Source organism: Amblyomma mixtum, chromosome 7, assembly GCF_055824585.1.
Source record: "Amblyomma mixtum isolate Tamu chromosome 7, ASM5582458v1, whole genome shotgun sequence".
NCBI classification, from domain to species: Eukaryota; Metazoa; Arthropoda; class Arachnida; order Ixodida; family Ixodidae; genus Amblyomma; species Amblyomma mixtum.
Genome location: NC_143018.1, coordinates 90903445 through 90925081, shown reverse-complemented (window position 1 = coordinate 90925081; position 21637 = coordinate 90903445). Strand labels below are relative to the sequence as shown.

General features: G+C 45.1%; 1 long non-coding RNA gene across 2 annotated transcripts in view; it reads left to right on the top strand.

Moving 5' to 3' along the window:
- Positions 1–21637, top strand: part of LOC149336806 (uncharacterized) — an 85340-nt gene that overhangs the window by 9927 nt on the left and 53776 nt on the right. Inside the window, exons 4-5 of one of the 2 annotated variants that reach the window (XR_016284329.1) lie at positions 3609–3810; positions 5366–7755. The exons of the other annotated variant lie outside the window; for it this stretch is intronic. This is a non-coding gene — a long non-coding RNA (uncharacterized LOC149336806). Of the gene's footprint in view, positions 1–3608; positions 3811–5365; positions 7756–21637 lie in introns of those variants that run through there. 2 annotated transcript variants of the gene reach the window in all.

The following is a 21637-nucleotide window of genomic DNA, read 5'->3' as shown; positions in this document are numbered from 1 at the left end:
CAAGCTGGTGCAAACCTACAAAGCTATCGAAGAGATAAGCAAAAGGCTCACTAAAATTGAAGAAGATTGCTCCTCTTTAGTCGATTTAAAGGATGAGGTGGCATGCACGAGGACGCTTGCTGAAGACAACGCTAAACAAATCGCTATCATGACGGCCAGGATGGATGATGCTGAGGACAGGGCCCGTCGCTCTAATCTTCTGTTCTTCAACCTGAAAGATGCAGCACAGGAAACATGGGACGAGTCTGAAAAACACGTAATTAAGCTCTGCGAAGAAAAACTTGATATCACCATCCAAACTACCGACATCAAACGCGCACACAGGCTTAGACGCTACCAAAGTAACCAAAATCGACCCATAATTGTTGCGTTTGCTCATTTAAAAACTAAGGAATCTGTCATGTCACGCGCCAAGAACCTTAAAGGCACTTCATATGCAATATTCGAAGATTACTCATCTAGAACCCGGCTAGTCCGCGAACGTCTCCTTGAATTCGCCAAATCTGAAAAGAAAACTTGCAAATTAAGATATAACAAACTCATTGCAGATAACACCACATACGTTTTTGACCACTCTTCCCAGACTGTCGTCCCCTGTCAGACTGTTGCTCCACATCAGCCATAGCTAAAGACCGCCTCGCGCTCCAAATCCCATGCTAAGTATATACCTTTCATTTACACAAACATCAGAAGCATTTTATCAAAATCTGATTCTTTGCGCAGCCTTATTGACACCACCGAAAGTAAAATAGTGGTACTAACAGAAACTTGGCTGTATCCTTCCGTTTCTAACTCTGAATTGTCTTCCATTTTCCCTAATTATGATATCTTCCGCCACTATCGCGAGAACAGGCGTGGCGGTAGCGTCTTAATTGCCACCCATCAAAGCTTACTCTGCTACCGCATAAACGTCTCCTCGTGTTTGCAAATCGCATTCGTTGGCTCCAAAGCATTTAACCCGCCCGTTATCATCGGCTCCTGCTACAGGCTTCCTGACGCTGATGCCTCTTTTGTCATGCACTTTAACTATGCGCTCCAGTCCATAACCACCTCATATCCGCGCACACCTTTGCTTATATTTGGTGACTTTAATTTCCCTCTCATAGCGTGGAATAACCTTGCAACAACATTAAACAAGCATACTATCGAGAGCGATTTTTTGAAATCGTGCCTCACAATTGATCTGTCTCAGCTCGTCACCAACCCGACTAGGCAGGATAACCATTCTTGTAGCATTCTTGATCTCGTGCTCGCTACGCATCCTGAGAGCATTTCACCGCTTACTCACCTAGTAGGCTTGAGTGATCACACGGTAATCTACGGCACCTATCACAGTCCTTTATTACGCCCTGAAAAATTAACAAAAACATAGACGGTCTACGACAAAGGTGACTATGATGCCATAAATAACGACCTCACGGAATTCTGTAGCTCTCTCCTCTCAAACTTTTCAAATCGCTCGGTCGAAACTAACTGGTCTCTGTTCACTGATAAAATGCGCGAGCTCATCCGCACCTACATCCCTACTAAAACAGTCACCACACGGTCATCATCGCCATGGTTCAACGGAAAGTTAAAAAGGCTACTTAACAAAAAGAAAAAGCTCTTTCATTCTGCAAAGCATTCCAATGACGCCCGCGCATGGGAAAAGTATCATGCTGCCGAAAAGAACTTTCTTTCTCACGCATCACAAGCCAAAAAAGCCTTCTTCTCATCCACATTACCTGATATGCTTCACAAGAACCCCAGGCAATTTTGGAAGGCTATAAACCCAAAAGCAACCCCGCCAATATCGCTTTGCGACGAACATGGTTCACCTATTCCACACACTGACACGGCTGAAGCATTAAATTATACCTTTTCATCTAATTTTACCCCCGATTCTGTAGGCGACATACCAAACTATCCTTATTATGATTACCCTCCTATGCCGGACATACGTTTCGACCCTAACGGAATAATCGCGTTGATCGATTCCATGAAACTAACCTCATCTGCTGGTATAGATGAAATTAACACAAAAGTTCTCAAGAATACTAAAAACATTGTAGCTGTTCTTCTTTGTCGTATCTTCCAGCAATCACTCGAGTTCGGTATTGTACCCCACGACTGGAAAGTGGGGAAAACATCCCAGTGCACAAAAAAGGCCCCCCGTCGTCTAGTAAGAACTACCGTCCCATCTCCCTCATTAGCGTTCCCTCTAAATTAATGCAGCACGTAATTTACTCACACATCATGACCTTCTTGCAGTCTGTCAACTTATTTGACCCTTCACAACACGGATTCCTGAAAAACCTATCCTGCTCTACCCAACTGGCCCTCTTTACTCATGACATCAGTTCTAGTATGAACACCAACACACCCGTGGAAGCCCTTTTCTTAGACTTTGACAAAGCTTTTGACAAAGTTTCCCGTCAACGCCTCTAATTTAAACTTTCGCGCCTAAACCTCCACCCACTAGTATATGATTGGCTCCGGAATTTTTTGACTAACCGCCAACAGTTTGTATGGGCTAATATTCATGCATCTTCCATCTCCCCTGTTACCTCCGGCGTACCTCAAGGCACGGTTCTAGGACCTTTACTATTTTTAATTTACAACAACGACCTCCCAAGTAATCTATCTTCCACCGTTCGTTTGTTCGCCGACGACTGCGTCATCTACCGGAGCATCACTTGTAACAGAGACACTTACCATCTGCAGTGCGACATAAAACTTGAGGAAGAGTGGTGCGCAAACTGGCTAATGTCTTTAAACGTTAATATAACAACGCTAGTATCATTTCATCGTCGTCAATCGTATCCTACTCCCAATTACACCCTTCGCGGTTTCATGATATCACACGCATCTTCATATAAATATCTAGGTATTAGCGTAACACAGGATTTTTCTTAGACCACCCAGATAACGAACATAACCAACGAAGCTAACTGTGTTCTTGGTTATCTAAAGCGTAACTTGCGTCTGGCACCTGCTTCTATAAAACTGTCCGCCTGTTTAACTCTTGTCCGTCCTAAACTTGAATATTCACGCTCAATCTGGGACCCCCAACAAATTAACCTAGCCAAAACCCCTTGAGTACGTCCAGAGCCGCGCGATAAGATTCGTATATCCTGATTACTCATATCATACGAGCGTAACAGCATTGAAAACAAAAGCTAACCTCCGCAGCCTTTAATCCCGTCGAAAAATAGCCGGACTCTGCCTTTTCGACAGGTTTTATCATTCGCATTTCAGTCAATCCGTTATCACCCCTGCATACCGCCTTTCACTTTGCATCAGTCATCCGAAAGCTGTTCATGCACCTCGAGCATCTACTTCTGCGCACCTAAAATCATTCTTCGCCTAGACCGCAAGAGACTGGAACGACCTACCCGCTGAAGCTTTCATCCATCGTGGCCTGAAATACTTCAAATCATTCATCACTGATTTTTTTCAATGATATGTATGCCCACCCCTCATGTAATGCACCTGGTGGGCCTTTGAGGTACTAATAAATAAAAAAAAATGTTGGAGCAAAAAATATTGAAGGTTTTCCTCTTCTATATCGTTCTTTTCTAAGCTTCATATTCTCGAGGAGGTGTCATTTCTGCGTTCTCTCGTTCCAGGAACTCGGTCGAAGAAATAAGATACTGGGCTTTTACAAGAATGATTGAATACGGCGCTATTACTGGGTTCATGACATCTGAATTTTCTTCACTGCTTGCCATGACTGCAAGCTCCTGCGTTCACTTTTTGGTCAGTCGGGACGCCACCTACGTGACCTCAAGGAAAGAAGCTCGCGAAAGAAAGAATACCTGAGGGGTTGGTGTAAGTTTGCCATTCATTCTTATATTGAATCATGAGCACTCTTGTTCATCTATTTATTCGTTCAGTTTGTCAACATAAATGATCCATAAGAGGACAGCACACAAGAGAGGATGGGAGAGAGAGAGAAGCATGTGTACAGAATAGAAGAGTACAAACATGATTCCAAAGTATCAGTTTCACAGCAGTTCAGTGTACGTCATATACATTGCATGAATCGAAAGTACAAAATTGACAGCCCTGTTCTGCACGTCATGTAAACTGAAAGAGCCAGATTAATCGAAAATGTCAGTCATTAATATTACTCGTTATTTGACAACATAGGGAGGCGAGGTCACAAGAAAGGAAAAAAAAACCACAGAAACACACAAATAACCTACGTAGGGCACAGTAACCGAAGCTCCGCTACCAGCAGCGATCCAGAGGCTGGTTAACTTATGTTTTTCTGTTTCTTTTTACTTTTTTAATGAGCCTCTGGCATTTCTTACATCAAGTCATCTTTGCGTGATGATTTTGCAACACCTCTGGGAAATTGCTTTTCTCATCCACATCCAAAGCCACGCACAGTCGAATGTAAGAAGCTTGCTATGTTTCGATGAGTTTTCGCGCTGATTTGAACGACAATTAAGACAGCTGCATTTCAGCCCACCGTGAAAGATAATGCACAAAAAGATTATCTGATTAAGTGCACGGCATGAGCAGGCATTTGCACGGCATGAGCAGGGATTGGCACTTCGCCCCATATCCTTTCAGAAAGACGATGGGGCGGAGTAGGCTGGCAGCTCTCGGGAATGCTCCCGATAAGTTCACATGTTCTACGTGGTCCCTGCACATGTGGGCCTCAGACTGGACTCTAGTTTCTTGTGGAACAGCGCAACGGCACAAGGCCAGAGGACAAGAAAGGACGATACACAGCGCTGACTAACAACAGAATGTTTATTCAGTAAGCCATGCTTATAAAGGTGCCAGCGACATTGAAAAACAGAAAAATACAAATAACCGTAACAGATATCTATCCCTCCGACCAGGCACGTTTTGATAACACAAGGCTAACACGTGTGCAACAATTCATGTTCTTTCTACAAGATAGCGACAGAAGGGGTGCTTACACACCTCTGACCCAGCTTCAAGATCTCGGACGCTTCGATAACTTCTCTAGTCAGCTGATCTTTGTGTCTGTCAACAATCCTGTCTTTGTCATACAGAGGCTGGCACGAACAATCACGACAGTGAACACCGATGTGGCGGGCAGCATTCTCGACATCATTTTTGTGCTCCCTCAGCCTATCGTTCAAACAAGGACCAGTTTGTCCAACATAGGAACCACCACAACTCAAAGGGATCGGATAAACCAGATTCTCTATGCACTTACCCACATGCTTTTTTGTGCAGACGGGTTCACCTTCATTTGACTTTTTGGGGCCATTGGGGACTCTAGTATATAGGCAAGAGTCGCCCAAGTGCTGCGCAATGTGCGCGCACGTTAAAGATACCCAGATGGTCGACTATATCCTGAAGCCTTCCACTACTGCACATCTTTCTCTCTTTCCTCTTTCAGTCCCTCCTTGTCTAGCTATGGCTGCTCGCTATGACCCGAAAGTGAATCCTTTGAGCCCACCCTGTGACGAGCTCTGTACTCTGTTCCACATGGTGTGGGCCTGTCAACACAGTCCCCAATCCTCCACCCCACCTCCACTAAAGAGGCTTGGGAGACCTTCCTCCTCGTGTTCTCGAGTGCGACGGCGCAAGCTGCCCTCGCTCGCCGGGCTCCCAAGGCGGCGGGATCTTGAGGGATCCCGGACTAGGGACGCGGACCAAGATTATGCCGGCATTCACCATCTGTGCCGGTTCAACCTCTATATCTGTATATTAAAGGTTTGTTCTCTCTCTCTCCTCCGAGGCCAGATGAGTAAGAATATGACAGCAAACGGTCATATTGTTACTCATCTGGAACCTCTTCTTTCTTTCTTTCTTTCTTTCTTTCTTTCTTTCTTTCTTTCTTTCTTTCTTTCTTTCTTTCTTTCTTTCTTTCTTTCTTTCTTTCTTTCTTTCTTTCTTTCTTTCTTTCTTTCTTTCTTTCTTTCTTTCTTTCTTTCTTTCGTTCTTTCTTTCTTTCTTTCGTTCTTTCTTTCCTTCTTCCTTTCTTTCTTTCTTTCTTTCTTTCCTTCTTTCTTTCTTTCTTTCTTTCGTTCTTTCGTTCTTTCTTTCTTTCGTTCTTTCGTTCTCTCTTTCTTTCTTTCTTTCTTTCTTTCTTTCTTTCTTTCTTTCTTTCTTTCTTTCTTTCTTTCTTTCCTTCTTTCCTTCTTTGTTCCTTTCTTTCCTTCTTCCTTTCCTTCTTTCTTTCTTTCTTTCTTCCTTTCTATCCTTCTTTCTTTCTTTCTTTCTTTCTTTCTTTCTTTCTTTCTTTCCTTCCTTCCTTCCTTCCTTCCTTCCTTCCTTCCTTCCTTCCTTCTTTCTCTCTTTCTTTCTTCCTTTCCTTCTTTCTCTCTCTCTCTTCCTTTCTTTCTTTAATTCTTTCTCTCTCTCTCTCTCTTTCTTTCTTTCTTTCTTTCTTTCTTTCTTTCTTTCTTTCTCCGCCTGTGTTTTATATCTGCATTTATTCAATGCCCATTGTTATCTGATGTTTTTTTGTGTTCTTTCTATTGCTCTTATGTTTTGCTATTTTATGCCTTTTTTGTTAAATTAATCCCGCTAACTATTGTACAACTTATTCATTGCCGCATATTACACTAATAGGCTTTAACTTGATTATATACTTTTATTCGAGCTCATCTGCCAAACTTATGCACTTTCCTTATGTATTCCTGATGGGAGGTCTCCCAGACAGTTTTCACTTTGGGACCTCCTACTGTACTAACTTTTTTTATGAAACTTACAACTCATTTGTATTTCGTTTTAATAAACCTTCAATCCTTCAAACCAAGAGTTGTGGAGCAGTCTATGCGCGTTCTTCTAAGGTTCACAAGATCGCCGTCATAGAGGAAGAGAAAGCATTTATTAGAACACTGCATTGAATTGGGAAAGGGAGGTGCGGATGGTCGTTGCGCTGGGTGGCAGTCCCTATTCCGGGACGCCATTGGCCGCCGCCGCCGCTGCCAGTGCAGTCAGGACCAGGGCCCGCTGGGCTTTCACGTCCGAGCTGTATAGGGCCGCCTCCCACTCCTCCCTAGTTGGCTAACTTATAACGGCTATACGTATGTTGTACTGGCAGGCCCACACCATGTGCGAATTATTCGGGAGCCTTTTAGGCAGTAGCAGCTGCAGTTCCCTTTGTATGACAGCGCAAAGGCTCGCCCCACAAAGCATGGATATTATAAGAAAACAAAGAACTAGCTACCTATGGGGGATGTCTTTGAGCAAAAGAGGCGATTAATACCACATGGTGCCAAATTATCACCTTCACTTCTCTACAACACAAGAAGGGTGCAACCCGAGTGTTTTTGTTCATAGAGACGAATGTGGCCCCAGCTTCATGAAGGTTTCAAAATTCAACAATAGTATCCGTATCTATGATATGTATGTCAAAAGTTTCGATGTGGGAAATTTTTGGAACACATCTGAGACCTTGAAACGGCTTTTTTCAGGTGAGCATGATTACAAGGCCATTCAGCCTGCAACACTTTCAGTCAATGCGCCATCTCCTCCCCCCACCTACAAGGGGCTAGAAGCGCAAAAGGATAGGGGCTGAAGCTAACTACTTACCAACACCTTCCCTAATCTGCATAAATACAGCATAATATTCCCTGATCAGTGCAAGAATATGCCCGTGGTGCGACGAGAGAACCAAAGCATAACACGACAGGTGGGGCTGCAGGGGCAGAAAACCAGACAACCTACAAACACACGACACGAAGGAACAGTGGGAGGCTGCTCTGTCCAGCTCTGGCCTGACGATCCACCACAACTTGGTGCTCCGGTAAGAGAAACAGCCGTAACCATTGGTTTGGTTTGGTTAATTGGGGTTTAATGTCCTAAAGCGACTCAGGCTATGAGGGACGCCGTAGTGAAGGGCTCCGGAAATTCCGACCACCTGGGGTTCTTTAACGTGCACTGAAATCGCACAGTACACGGGCCTCAAGAACTTCGCCTTCATTGAAATTCAGCCGCCGTGGCCGGGATCGAACCCGCGCCTTTCGGGCCAGCAGCCGAGCGCCGTATCCACTGAGCCACCGCGGCGGGGTCATGACCATTGGTGCCCTGAAATAAGGACACCAGCCGCAGCATTATTTTTAGTTATCAATAAATGTTTCTACTACTACTTCAGCCCATAGTTTGTCATACCACACTTGATGGCAATACAAGAGGAATAATGCTTTTCCACCTTAAGTTTGGTGCAGGTCACAATGAGACGAATCAACGTTGTCGCAGGCCAGACAGGCGATGCCTCACGACAGACCGGTTACCTGGGGCATACACAAGTTCCATCGGCCATCGGGAAAACGACTTCACATCGGAGATGAAATTCCATTTGTGACACAAACTTGTGACCAAAGACAGTGCTGCTGAGCTCGGTCGAAAAACTAGGAGTCATCTCAGGGGCCCCTTCAGTGGGCATGGTGGCACAGCAGAAGGCAGTGTGCCTACCTGACTCTTCTATTTCGCCAGGTGAGCGAGGAGAGTTTGATATCTTGCATTCGCAACAACGCGATTGCCTGGAGAGTGCGCCCCAGTTAGCGATTTATGCTCCAGACATTCTGTGAGTGCCTGCATTCGTTAGACGGTTAAGAGTTACACTTACTGAAGTTAAAATAAGCTCACTGAATCCAGGTCTGATAGCAGCTCACAGAGCCGACTACTAAAGGAAACACTGAAGGAACAAACTAAGGCAAACAGAGGTCAGAAGACTTGGACTAACTTTCAAGCACGTAGAGCTACACCGCAGGCAGCAATGAAAAGATAGCAGAATCAATTGAGGGAGGAATAGGCTAGGTACAGAAAAGTGAGATGGAGTGGGCTAGATATGAATAAGAACGTCGGAGCGCAAGCAAGCTATAGAAAAGACGAGGAGAGTGACACCTGATGATGTTGAATTGAGCCCGATACGAGTTACTGAAACCGAATTGGATAGCAGCTCACGGAGTCGAATACTAAAGGGAGCACTGGAGGAACAAACTAAGGCAAACATAAGCTCAGAAGGCTTGGACTGACTTTCAAGCAGGTGGAGCTTACCGCCGGCAGTGATGAAAAGATAGCAGGAACAACTGAGGGAGGAATAGGCTCAGTACGAAAAAAAATGAGGTGGAGAGGGCTATATATGACTAAGAATGTCGGAGCGCAAGCAAGCTATCGAAGAGAAGAGGAGAGTGAAACCTGATGATGTTGAAATGAGCCCGATACGAGTTACTGAAACCGAATTTGATAGCAGCTCACGGAGTCGAATACTAAAGGGAACACTGAAGGAACAAACTAAGGCAAACATAAGCTCAGAAGGCTTGGACTGACTTTCAAGCAGGTGGAGCTTAACGCCGGCAGTGATGAAAAGATAGCAGGAACAACTGAGGGAGGAATAGGCTCAGTACGAAAAAAAATGAGGTGGAGAGGGCTATATATGACTAAGATTGTTCGAGCGCAAGCAAGCTATCGAAGAGAAGAGGAGAGTGAAACCTGATGATGTTGAAATGAGTCCGATACGAGTTACTGAAACCGAATTGGATAGCAGCTCACGGAGTCGAATACTAAAGGAAACACTGAAGGAACAAACTGAGGCAAACATAAGCTCAGAAGGCTTGGACTGACTTTCAAGCAGGTGGAGCTTACCGCCGGCAGAGATGAAAAGATAGCAGGAACAACTGAGGGAGGAATAGGCTGAGTACGAAAAAAAATGAGGTGGAGAGGGCTATATATGACTAAGAATGTCGGAGCGCAAGCAAGCTATCGAAGAGAAGAGGAGAGTGAAACCTGATGATGTTGAAATGAGCCCGATACGAGTTACTGAAACCGAATTGGATAGCAGCTCACGGAGTCGAATACTAAAGGAAACACTGAAAGAACAAACTGAGGCAAACATAAGCTCAGAAGGCTTGGACTGACTTTCAAGCACGTGGAGCTTACCGCCGGCAGTGATGATAAGATAGCAGGAACAACTGAGGGAGGAATAGGCTGAGTACGAAAAAAAATGAGGTGGAGAGGGCTATATATGACTAAGAATGTCGGAGCGCAAGCAAGCTATCGAAGAGAAGAGGAGAGTGAAACCTGATGATGTTGAAATGAGCCCGATACGAGTTACTGAAACCGAATTGGATAGCAGCTCACGGAGTCGAATACTAAAGGAAACACTGAAGGAACAAACTGAGGCAAACATAAGCTCAGAAGGCTTGGACTGACTTTCAAGCAGGTGGAGCTTACCGCCGGCAGTGATGAAAAGATAGCAGGAACAACTGAGGGAGGAATAGGCTGAGTACGAAAAAAAATGAGGTGGAGAGGGCTATATATGACTAAGAATGTCGGAGCGCAAGCAAGCTATCGAAGAGAAGAGGAGAGTGAAACCTGATGATGTTGCAATGAGCCCGATACGAGTTACTGAAACCGAATTGGATAGCAGCTCACGGAGTCGAATACTAAAGGAAACACTGAAGGAACAAACTAAGGCAAACAAAAGCTCAGAAGGCTTGGACTGACTTTCAAGCAGGTGGAGCTTACCGCCGGCAGTGATGAAAAGATAGCAGGAACAACTGAGGGAGGAATAGGCTCAGTACGAAAAAAATGAGGTGGAGAGGGCTATATATGACTAAGAATCTCGGAGCGCAAGCAAGCTATCGAAGAGAAGATGAGAGTGAAACCTGATGATGTTGAAATGAGCCCGATACGAGTTACTGAAACCGAATTGGATAGCAGCTCACAGAGTCGAATACTAAAGGAAACACTGAAGGAACAAACTGAGGCAAACATAAGCTCGGAAGGCTTGGACTGACTTTCAAGCAGGTGGAGCTTACCGCCGGCAGTGATGAAAACATAGCAGGAACAACTGAGGGAGGAATAGGCTGAGTACGAAAAAAATGAGGTGGAGAGGGCTATATATGACTAAGAATCTCGGAGCGCAAGCAAGCTATCGAAGAGAAGAGGAGAGTGAAACCTGATGATGTTGAAATGAGCCTGATACGAGTTACTGAAACCGAATTGGATAGCAGCTCACGGAGTCGAATACTAAAGGAAACACTGAAGGAACATACTGAGGCAAACATAAGCTCAGAAGGCTTGGACCGACTTTCAAGCAGGTGGAGCTTACCGCCGGCAGTGATGAAAAGATAGCAGGAACAACTGAGGGAGGAATAGGCTCAGTACGAAAAGAAATGAGGTGGAGTGGGCTTTATATGACTAAGAATGTCGGAGCGTAAGCAAGCTATCGAAGAGAAGAGGAGAGTGAAACCTGATGATGTTTGAAATGAGCCTGATACGAGTTACTGAAACCGAATTGGATAGGAGCTCACGGAGTCGAATACTAAAGGAAACACTGAAGGAACAAACTGAGGCAAACATAAGCTCAGAAGGCTTGGACTGACTTTCAAGCAGGTGGAGCTTACCGCCGGCAGTGATGAAAAAATAGCAGGAACAACCGAGGGAGGAATAGGCTGAGTACGAAAAAAAAATGAGGTGGAGAGGGCTATATATGATTAAGAATGTCGGAGCGCAAGCAAGCTATCGAAGAGAAGAGGAGAGTGAAACCTGATGATGTTGAAATGAGCCCGATACGAGTTACTGAAACCGAATTGGATAGCAGCTCACGGAGTCGAATACTAAAGGAAACACTGAAGGAACAAACTAAGGCAAACAGAGGTCAGAAGACTTGGACTAACGTTCAAGCAGGTAGAGCTGACCGCAGGCATAATGAAAAGATAGCAGAAACAACTGAGGGAGGAATAGGCTAGGTACAAAAAAGTGAGATGGAGTGGGCTAGATGTGAATAAGAACGTCGGAGCGCAAGCAAGCTAGAGAAAAGACGAGGAGAGTGGCACCTGATGTTGAAATGAGCCCGATACGCGTTACTGAATCCGAATTGGATGGCAGCTCACAGAGTCGACTACTAAAGGAAACACTGAAGGAACAAACTGAGGCAAACATAAGCTCAGAAGGCTTGGACTGACTTTCAAGCAGGTGGAGCTTACCGCCGGCAGTGATGAAAAGATAGCAGGAACAACCGAGGGAGGAATAGGCTGAGTACGAAAAAAAAATGAGGTGGAGAGGGCTATATATGACTAAGAATGTCGGAGCGCAAGCAAGCTATCGAAGAGAAGAGGAGAGTGAAACCTGATGATGTTGAAATGAGCCCGATACGAGTTACTGAAACCGAATTGGATAGCAGCTCACGGAGTCGAATACTAAAGGAAACACTGAAGGAACAAACTAAGGCAAACAGAGGTCAGAAGACTTGGACTAATGTTCAAGCAGGTAGAGCTGACCGCAGGCATAATGAAAAGATAGCAGAAACAACTGAGGGAGGAATAGGCTAGGTACAGAAAAGTGAGATGGAGTGGGCTAGATTTGAATAAGAACGTCGGAGCGCAAGCAAGCTATAGAAAAGACGAGGAGAGTGACACCTGATGATGTTGAAATGAGCCCGATACGAGTTACTGAATCCGAATTGGATGGCAGCTCAAAGAGTCGACTACTAAAGGAAACACTGAAGGGACAAACTAAGGCAAACAGAGGTCCGAAGACTTGGACTAACGTTCAAGCAGGTAGAGCTGACCGCAGGCAGTAATGAAAAGATAGCAGAAATAACTGAGGGAGGAATAGGCTAGGTACAGAAAAGTGAGATGGAGTGGGCTAGATGTGAATAAGAACGTCGGAGCGCAAGCAAGCTATAGAAAAGACGAGGAGAGTGGCACCTGATGATTTTGAAATGAGCCCGATACGAGTTACTGAATCCGAATTGGATGGCAGCTCACAGAGTCGAATACTAAAGGAAAAACTGAAGGAACAAACTAAGGCAAACAGAGGTCAGAAGACTTGGACTAACGTTCAAGCAGGTAGAGCTGACCGCAGGCATAATGAAAAGATAGCAGAAACAACTGAGGGAGGAATAGGCTAGGTACAGAAAAGTGAGATGGAGTGGGCTAGATATGAATAAGAACGTCGGAGCGCAAGCAAGCTATAGAAAAGACGAGGAGAGTGACACCTGATGATGTTGAAATGAGCCCGATACGAGTTACTGAATCCGAATTGGATGGCAGCTCACAGAGTCGACTACTAAAGGAAACACTGAAGGGACAAACTAAGGCAAACAGAGGTCCGAAGAATTGGACTAACGTTCAAGCAGGTAGAGCTGACCGCAGGCAGTAATGAAAAGATAGCAGAAACAACTGAGGGAGGAATAGGCTAGGTACAGAAAAGTGAGATGGAGTGGGCTAGATGTGAATAAGAACGTCGGAGCGCAAGCAAGCTATAGAAAAGACGAGGAGAGTGGCACCTGATGATTTTGAAATGAGCCCGATACGAGTTACTGAATCCGAATTGGATGGCAGCTCACAGAGTCGACTACTAAAGGAAACACTGAAGGAACAAACTAAGGCAAACAGAGGTCAGAAGACTTGGACTAACGTTCAAGCAGGTAGAGCTGACCGCAGGCAGTAATGAAAAGAAAGCAGAAACAACTGAGGGAGGAATAGGCTAGGTACAGAAAAGTGAGATGTAGTGGGCTAGATATGAATAAGAAGGTCGGAGAGCAAGCAAGCTAAAGAAAAGACGAGGAGAGTGGCACCTGATGATGTTGAAATGAGCCCGTTACGAGTTACTGAAACCGAATTGGATAGCAGCTCACAGAGTCCAGTACTAAAGGAAACACTGAAGGAACAAACTAAGGCAAACAGAGGTCAGAAGGCTTGGACTAACTTTCAAAGCAGGTAGAGCTGACCGCAGGCAGTAATGAAAAGAAAGCAGAAACAACTGAGGGAGGAATAGGCTAGGTACAGAAAAGTGAGATGGAGTGGGCTAGATATGAATAAGAAGGTCGGAGAGCAAGCAAGCTATAGAAAAGACGAGGAGAGTGGCACCTGATGATGTTGAAATGAGCCCGTTACGAGTTACTGAAACCGAATTGGATAGCAGCTCACAGAGTCGACTACTAAAGGAAACACTGAAGGAACAAACTAAGGCAAACAGAGGTCAGAAGGCTTGGACTAACTTTCAAAGCAGGTAGAGATGACCGCAGGCAGTAATGAAAAGAAAGCGGAAACAACTGAGGGAGGAATAGGCTAGGTACAGAAAAAGGAGATGGAGTGGGCTAGATATGAATAAGAAGGTCGGAGAGCAAGCAAGCTATAGAAAAGACGAGGAGAGTGGCACCTGATGATGCTGAAATGAGCCCGTTACGAGTTACTGAAACCGAATTGGATAGCAGCTCACAGAGTCCAGTACTAAAGGAAACACTGAAGGAACAAACTAAGGCAAACAGAGGTCAGAAGGCTTGGACTAACTTTCAAAGCAGGCAGAGCTGACCGCAGGCAGTAATGAAAAGAAAGCAGAAACAACTGAGGGAGGAATAGGCTAGGTACAGAAAAGTGAGATGGAGTGGGCTAGATATGAATAAGAAGGTCGGAGAGCAAGCAAGCTATAGAAAAGACGAGGAGAGTGGCACCTGATGATGTTGAAATGAGCCCGTTACGAGTTGCTGAAACCGAATTGGATAGCAGCTCACAGAGTCCAGTACTAAAGGAAACACTGAAGGAACAAACTAGGGCAAACAGAGGTCAGAAGGCTTGGACTAACTTTCAAAGCAGGTAGAGCTGACCGCAGGCAGTAATGAAAAGAAAGCAGAAACAACTGAGGGAGGAATAGGCTAGGTACAGAAAAGTGAGATGGAGTGGGCTAGATATGAATAAGAAGGTCGGAGAGCAAGCAAGCTATAGAAAAGACGAGGAGGGTGGCACCTGATGATGTTGAAATGAGCCCGTTACTAGTTACTGAAACCGAATTGGATAGCAGCTCACAGAGTCCAGTACTAAAGGAAACACTGAAGGAACAAACTACGGCAAACAGAGGTCAGAAGGCTTGGACTAACTTTCAAAGCAGGTAGAGCTGACCGCAGGCAGTGATGAAAAGATAGCGGAAACAACTGAGGGAGGAATAGGCTAGGTACAGAAAAGTGAGATGGAGTGGGCTAGATATGAATAAGAAGGTCGGAAAGCAAGCAAGCTATAGAAAAGACGAGGAGAGTGGCACCTGATGATGTTGAAATGAGCCCGTTACGAGTTACTGAAACCGAATTGGATAGCAGCTCACAGAGTCCAGTACTAAAGGAAACACTGAAGGAACAAACTAAGGCAAACAGAGGTCAGAAGGCTTGGACTAACTTTCAAAGCAGGTAGAGCTTACCGCAGGCAGTAATGAAAAGATAGCAGAAACAACTGAGGGAGGAATAGGCTAGGTACAGAAAAGTGAGATGGAGTGGGCTAGATATGAATAAGAAGGTCGGAGAGCAAGCAAGCTATAGAAAAGACGAGGAGAGTGGCACCTGATGATGTTGAAATTAGCCCGTTACGAGTTACTGAAACCGAATTGGATAGCAGCTCACAGAGTCCAGTACTAAAGGAAACACTGAAGGAACAAACTAAGGCAAACAGAGGTCAGAAGGCTTGGACTAACTTTCAAAGCAGGTAGAGCTTACCGCAGGCAGTAATGAAAAGATAGCAGAAACAACTGAGGGAGGAATAGGCTAGGTACAGAAAAGTGAGATGGAGTGGGCTAGATATGAATAAGAAGGTCGGAAAGCAAGCAAGCTATAGAAAAGACGAGGAGAGTGGCACCTGATGATGTTGAAATTAGCCCGTTACGAGTTACTGAAACCGAATTGGATAGCAGCTCACAGAGTCCAGTACTAAAGGAAACACTGAAGGAACAAACTAAGGCAAACAGAGGTCAGAAGGCTTGGACTAACTTTCAAAGCAGGTAGAGCTGACCGCAGGCAGTAATGAAAAGATAGCAGAAACAACTGAGGGAGGAATAGGCTAGGTACAGAAAAGTGAGATGGAGTGGGCTAGATATGAATAAGAAGGTCGGAAAGCAAGCAAGCTATAGAAAAGACGAGGAGAGTGGCACCTGATGATGTTGAAATGAGCCCGTTACGAGTTACTGAAACCGAATTGGATAGCAGCTCACAGAGTCCAGTACTAAAGGAAACACTGAAGGAACAAACTAAGGCAAACAGAGGTCAGAAGGCTTGGACTAACTTTCAAAGCAGGTAGAGCTGACCGCAGGCAGTAATGAAAAGATAGCAGAAACAACTGAGGGAGGAATAGGCTAGGTACAGAAAAGTGAGATGGAGTGGGCTAGATATGAATAAGAAGGTCGGAAAGCAAGCAAGCTATAGAAAAGACGAGGAGAGTGGCACCTGGTGATGTTGAAATGAGCCCGTTACGAGTTACTGAAACCGAATTGGATAGCAGCTCACAGAGTCCAGTACTAAAGGAAACACTGAAGGAACAAACTAAGGCAAACAGAGGTCAGAAGGCTTGGACTAACTTTCAAAGCAGGTAGAGCTGACCGCAGGCAGTAATGAAAAGATAGCAGAAACAACTGAGGGAGGAATAGGCTAGGTGCAGAAAAGTGAGATGGAGTGGGCTAGATATGAATAAGAAGGTCGGAGAGCAAGCAAGCTATAGAAAAGACGAGGAGGGTGGCACCTGATGATGTTGAAATGAGCCCGTTACGAGTTACTGAAACCGAATTGGATAGCAGCTCACAGAGTCCAGTACTAAAGGAAACACTGAAGGAACAAACTAAGGCAAACAGAGGTCAGAAGGCTTGGACTAACTTTCAAAGCAGGTAGAGCTGACCGCAGGCAGTAATGAAAAGAAAGCAGAAACAACTGAGGGAGGAATAGGCTAGGTACAGAAAAGTGAGATGGAGTGGGCTAGATATGAATAAGAAGGTCGGAGAGCAAGCAAGCTATAGAAAAGACGAGGAGAGTGGCACCTGATGATGTTGAAATGAGCCCGACACGAGTTACTGAAACCGAATTGGATAGCAGCTCACAGAGTCCAGTACTAAAGGAAACACTGAAGGAACAAACTAAGGCAAACAGAGGTCTGAAGACTTGGACTAACTTTCAAAGCAGGTAGAGCTGACCGCAGACAGTAATGAAAAGATAGCAGAAACAACTAAGGGAGGAATAGGCTAGGTACAGAAAAGTGAGATGGAGTGGGCTAGATATGAATAAGAAGGTCGGAGAGCAAGCAAGCTATAGAAAAGACGAGGAGAGTGGCACCTGATGATGTTGAAATGAGCCCGACACGAGTTACTGAAACCGAATTGGATAGCAGCTCACAGAGTCGACTACTTAAGGAAACACTGAAGGAACAAACTAGGGCAAACAGAGGTCAGAAGGCTTGGACTAACTTTCAAAGCAGGTAGAGCTGACCGCAGGCAGTAATGAAAAGATAGCAGAAACAACTGAGGGAGGAATAGGCTAGGTACAGAAAAGTGAGATGGAGTGGGCAAGATATGAATAAGAAGGTCGGAAAGCAAGCAAGCTATAGAAAAGACGAGGAGGGTGGCACCTGATGATGTTGAAATGAGCCCGTTACGAGTTACTGAAACCGAATTGGATAGCAGCTCACAGAGTCCAGTACTAAAGGAAACACTGAAGGAACAAACTAAGGCAAACAGAGGTCAGAAGGCTTGGACTAACTTTCAAAGCAGGTAGAGCTGACCGCAGGCAGTAATGAAAAGAAAGCAGAAACAACTGAGGGAGGAATAGGCTAGGTACAGAAAAGTGAGATGGAGTGGGCTAGATATGAATAAGAAGGTCGGAGAGCAAGCAAGCTATAGAAAAGACGAGGAGAGTGGCACCTGATGATGTTGAAATGAGCCCGACACGAGTTACTGAAACCGAATTGGATAGCAGCTCACAGAGTCGACTACTTAAGGAAACACTGAAGGAACAAACTAAGGCAAACAGAGGTCTGAAGACTTGGACTAACTTTCAAAGCAGGTAGAGCTGACCGCAGACAGTAATGAAAAGATAGCAGAAACAACTAAGGGAGGAATAGGCTAGGTACAGAAAAGTGAGATGGAGTGGGCTAGATATGAATAAGAAGGTCGGTGCGCAAGGAAGCTATAGAGAAGACGAGGAGAGTGGCACCTGATGTTGAAATGAGCCCGATACGAGTTACTGAAACCGAATTGGATAGCAGCTCACGGAGTCGACTACTAAAGGAAACACTGAAGGAACAAACTAAGGCAAAGAGAGGTCAGAAGACTTGCACTAACTTTCAAGCAGGTAGAGCTGACCGCAGGCAGTAATGAAAAGGTAGCAGAAACAACTGAGGGAGGAATAGGCTAGGTACAGAAAAGTGAGATGGAGTGGGCTAGATATGAATAAGAAGGTCGGAGAGCAAGCAAGCTATAGAAAAGACGAGGAGAGTGGCACCTGATGATGTTGAAATGAGCCCGATACGAGTTGCTGAAACCGAATTGGATAGCAGCTCACGGAGTCGAATACTAAAGGAAACACTGAAGGAACAAACTAAGGCAAAGAGAGGTCAGAAGACTTGCACTAACTTTCAAAGCAGGTAGAGCTGACCGCAGGCAGTAATGAAAAGGTAGCAGAAACAACTGAGGGAGGAATAGGCTAGGTACAGAAAAGTGAGATGGAGTGGGCTAGATATGAATAAGAAGGTCGGAGAGCAAGCAAGCTATAGAAAAGACGAGGAGAGTGGCACCTGATGATGTTGAAATGAGCCCGATACGAGTTGCTGAAACCGAATTGGATAGCAGCTCACGGAGTCGAATACTAAAGGAAACACTGAAGGAACAAACTAAGGCAAAGAGAGGTCAGAAGACTTGCACTAACTTTCAAAGCAGGTAGAGCTGACCGCAGGCAGTAATGAAAAGGTAGCAGAAACAACTGAGGGAGGAATAGGCTAGGTACAGAAAAGTGAGATGGAGTGGGCTAGATATGAACAAGAAGGTCGGAGAGCAAGCAAGCTATAGAAAAGACGAGGAGAGTGGCACCTGATGATGTTGAAATGAGCCCGATACGAGTTGCTGAAACCGAATTGGATAGCAGCTCACGGAGTCGAATACTAAAGGAAACACTGAAGGAACAAACTAAGGCAAAGAGAGGTCAGAAGACTTGCACTAACTTTCAAAGCAGGTAGAGCTGACCGCAGGCAGTAATGAAAAGGTAGCAGAAACAACTGAGGGAGGAATAGGCTAGGTACAGAAAAGTGAGATGGAGTGGGCTAGATATGAACAAGAAGGTCGGAGAGCAAGCAAGCTATAGAAAAGACGAGGAGAGTGGCACCTGATGATGTTGAAATGAGCCCGATACGAGTTGCTGAAACCGAATTGGATAGCAGCTCACGGAGTCGAATACTAAAGGAAACACTGAAGGAACAAACTAAGGCAAAGAGAGGTCAGAAGACTTGCACTAACTTTCAAAGCAGGTAGAGCTGACCGCAGGCAGTAATGAAAAGATAGCAGAAACAACTAAGGGAGGAATAGGCTAGGTACAGAAAAGTGAGATGGAGTGGGCTAGATATGAATAAGAAGGTCGGAGAGCAAGCAAGCTATAGAAAAGACGAGGAGAGTGGCACCTGATGATGTTGAAATGAGCCCGATACGAGTTGCTGAAACCGAATTGGATAGCAGCTCACGGAGTCGAATACTAAAGGAAACACTGAAGGAACAAACTAAGGCAAAGAGAGGTCAGAAGACTTGCACTAACTTTCAAAGCAGGTAGAGCTGACCGCAGGCAGTAATGAAAAGATAGCAGAAACAACTGAGGGAGGAATAGGCTAGGTACAGAAAAGTGAGATGGAGTGGGCTAGATATGAACAAGAAGGTCGGAGCGCAAGCAAGCTATAGAAAATACGAGGAGAGTGGCACCTGATGTTGAAATGAGCCCGATACGAGTTACTGAAACCGAATTGGATAGCAGCTCACGGAGTCGAATACTAAAGGAAACACTGAAGGAACAAACTAAGGCAAAGAGAGGTCAGAAGACTTGCACTAACTTTCAAGCAGGTAGAGCTGACCGCAGGCAGTAATGAAAAGGTAGCAGAAACAATGTAGGGAGGAATAGGCTAGGTACAGGAAAGACAGATGGAGTGGGCTAGATATGAATAAGAACGTCGGAGCGCAAGCAAGCTATAGAAAAGACGAGGAGAGTGAAACCTGATGATGTTGAAATGAGCCTGATACGAGTTACTGAAACCGAATTGGATAGCAGCTCACGGAGTCGAATACTAAAGGAAACACTGAAGGAACATACTGAGGCAAACATAAGCTCAGAAGGCTTGGACCGACTTTCAAGCAGGTGGAGCTTACCGCCGGCAGTGATGAAAAGATAGCAGGAACAACTGAGGGAGGAATAGGCTCAGTACGAAAAGAAATGAGGTGGAGTGGGCTTTATATGACTAAGAATGTCGGAGCGTAAGCAAGCTATCGAAGAGAAGAGGAGAGTGAAACCTGATGATGTTTGAAATGAGCCTGATACGAGTTACTGAAACCGAATTGGATAGGAGCTCACGGAGTCGAATACTAAAGGAAACACTGAAGGAACAAACTGAGGCAAACATAAGCTCAGAAGGCTTGGACTGACTTTCAAGCAGGTGGAGCTTACCGCCGGCAGTGATGAAAAAATAGCAGGAACAACCGAGGGAGGAATAGGCTGAGTACGAAAAAAAAATGAGGTGGAGAGGGCTATATATGATTAAGAATGTCGGAGCGCAAGCAAGCTATCGAAGAGAAGAGGAGAGTGAAACCTGATGATGTTGAAATGAGCCCGATACGAGTTACTGAAACCGAATTGGATAGCAGCTCACGGAGTCGAATACTAAAGGAAACACTGAAGGAACAAACTAAGGCAAACAGAGGTCAGAAGACTTGGACTAACGTTCAAGCAGGTAGAGCTGACCGCAGGCATAATGAAAAGATAGCAGAAACAACTGAGGGAGGAATAGGCTAGGTACAAAAAAGTGAGATGGAGTGGGCTAGATGTGAATAAGAACGTCGGAGCGCAAGCAAGCTAGAGAAAAGACGAGGAGAGTGGCACCTGATGTTGAAATGAGCCCGATACGCGGTACTGAATCCGAATTGGATGGCAGCTCACAGAGTCGACTACTAAAGGAAACACTGAAGGAACAAACTGAGGCAAACATAAGCTCAGAAGGCTTGGACTGACTTTCAAGCAGGTGGAGCTTACCGCCGGCAGTGATGAAAAGATAGCAGGAACAACCGAGGGAGGAATAGGCTGAGTACGAAAAAAAAAATGAGGTGGAGAGGGCTATATATGACTAAGAATGTCGGAGCGCAAGCAAGCTATCGAAGAGAAGAGGAGAGTGAAACCTGATGATGTTGAAATGAGCCCGATACGAGTTACTGAAACCGAATTGGATAGCAGCTCACGGAGTCGAATACTAAAGGAAACACTGAAGGAACAAACTAAGGCAAACAGAGGTCAGAAGACTTGGACTAATGTTCAAGCAGGTAGAGCTGACCGCAGGCATAATGAAAAGATAGCAGAAACAACTGAGGGAGGAATAGGCTAGGTACAGAAAAGTGAGATGGAGTGGGCTAGATTTGAATAAGAACGTCGGAGCGCAAGCAAGCTATAGAAAAGACGAGGAGAGTGACACCTGATGATGTTGAAATGAGCCCGATACGAGTTACTGAATCCGAATTGGATGGCAGCTCACAGAGTCGACTACTAAAGGAAACACTGAAGGAACAAACTAAGGCAAACAGAGGTCAGAAGACTTGGACTAACGTTCAAGCAGGTAGAGCTGACCGCAGGCAGTAATGAAAAGAAAGCAGAAACAACTGAGGGAGGAATAGGCTAGGTACAGAAAAGTGAGATGTAGTGGGCTAGATATGAATAAGAAGGTCGGAG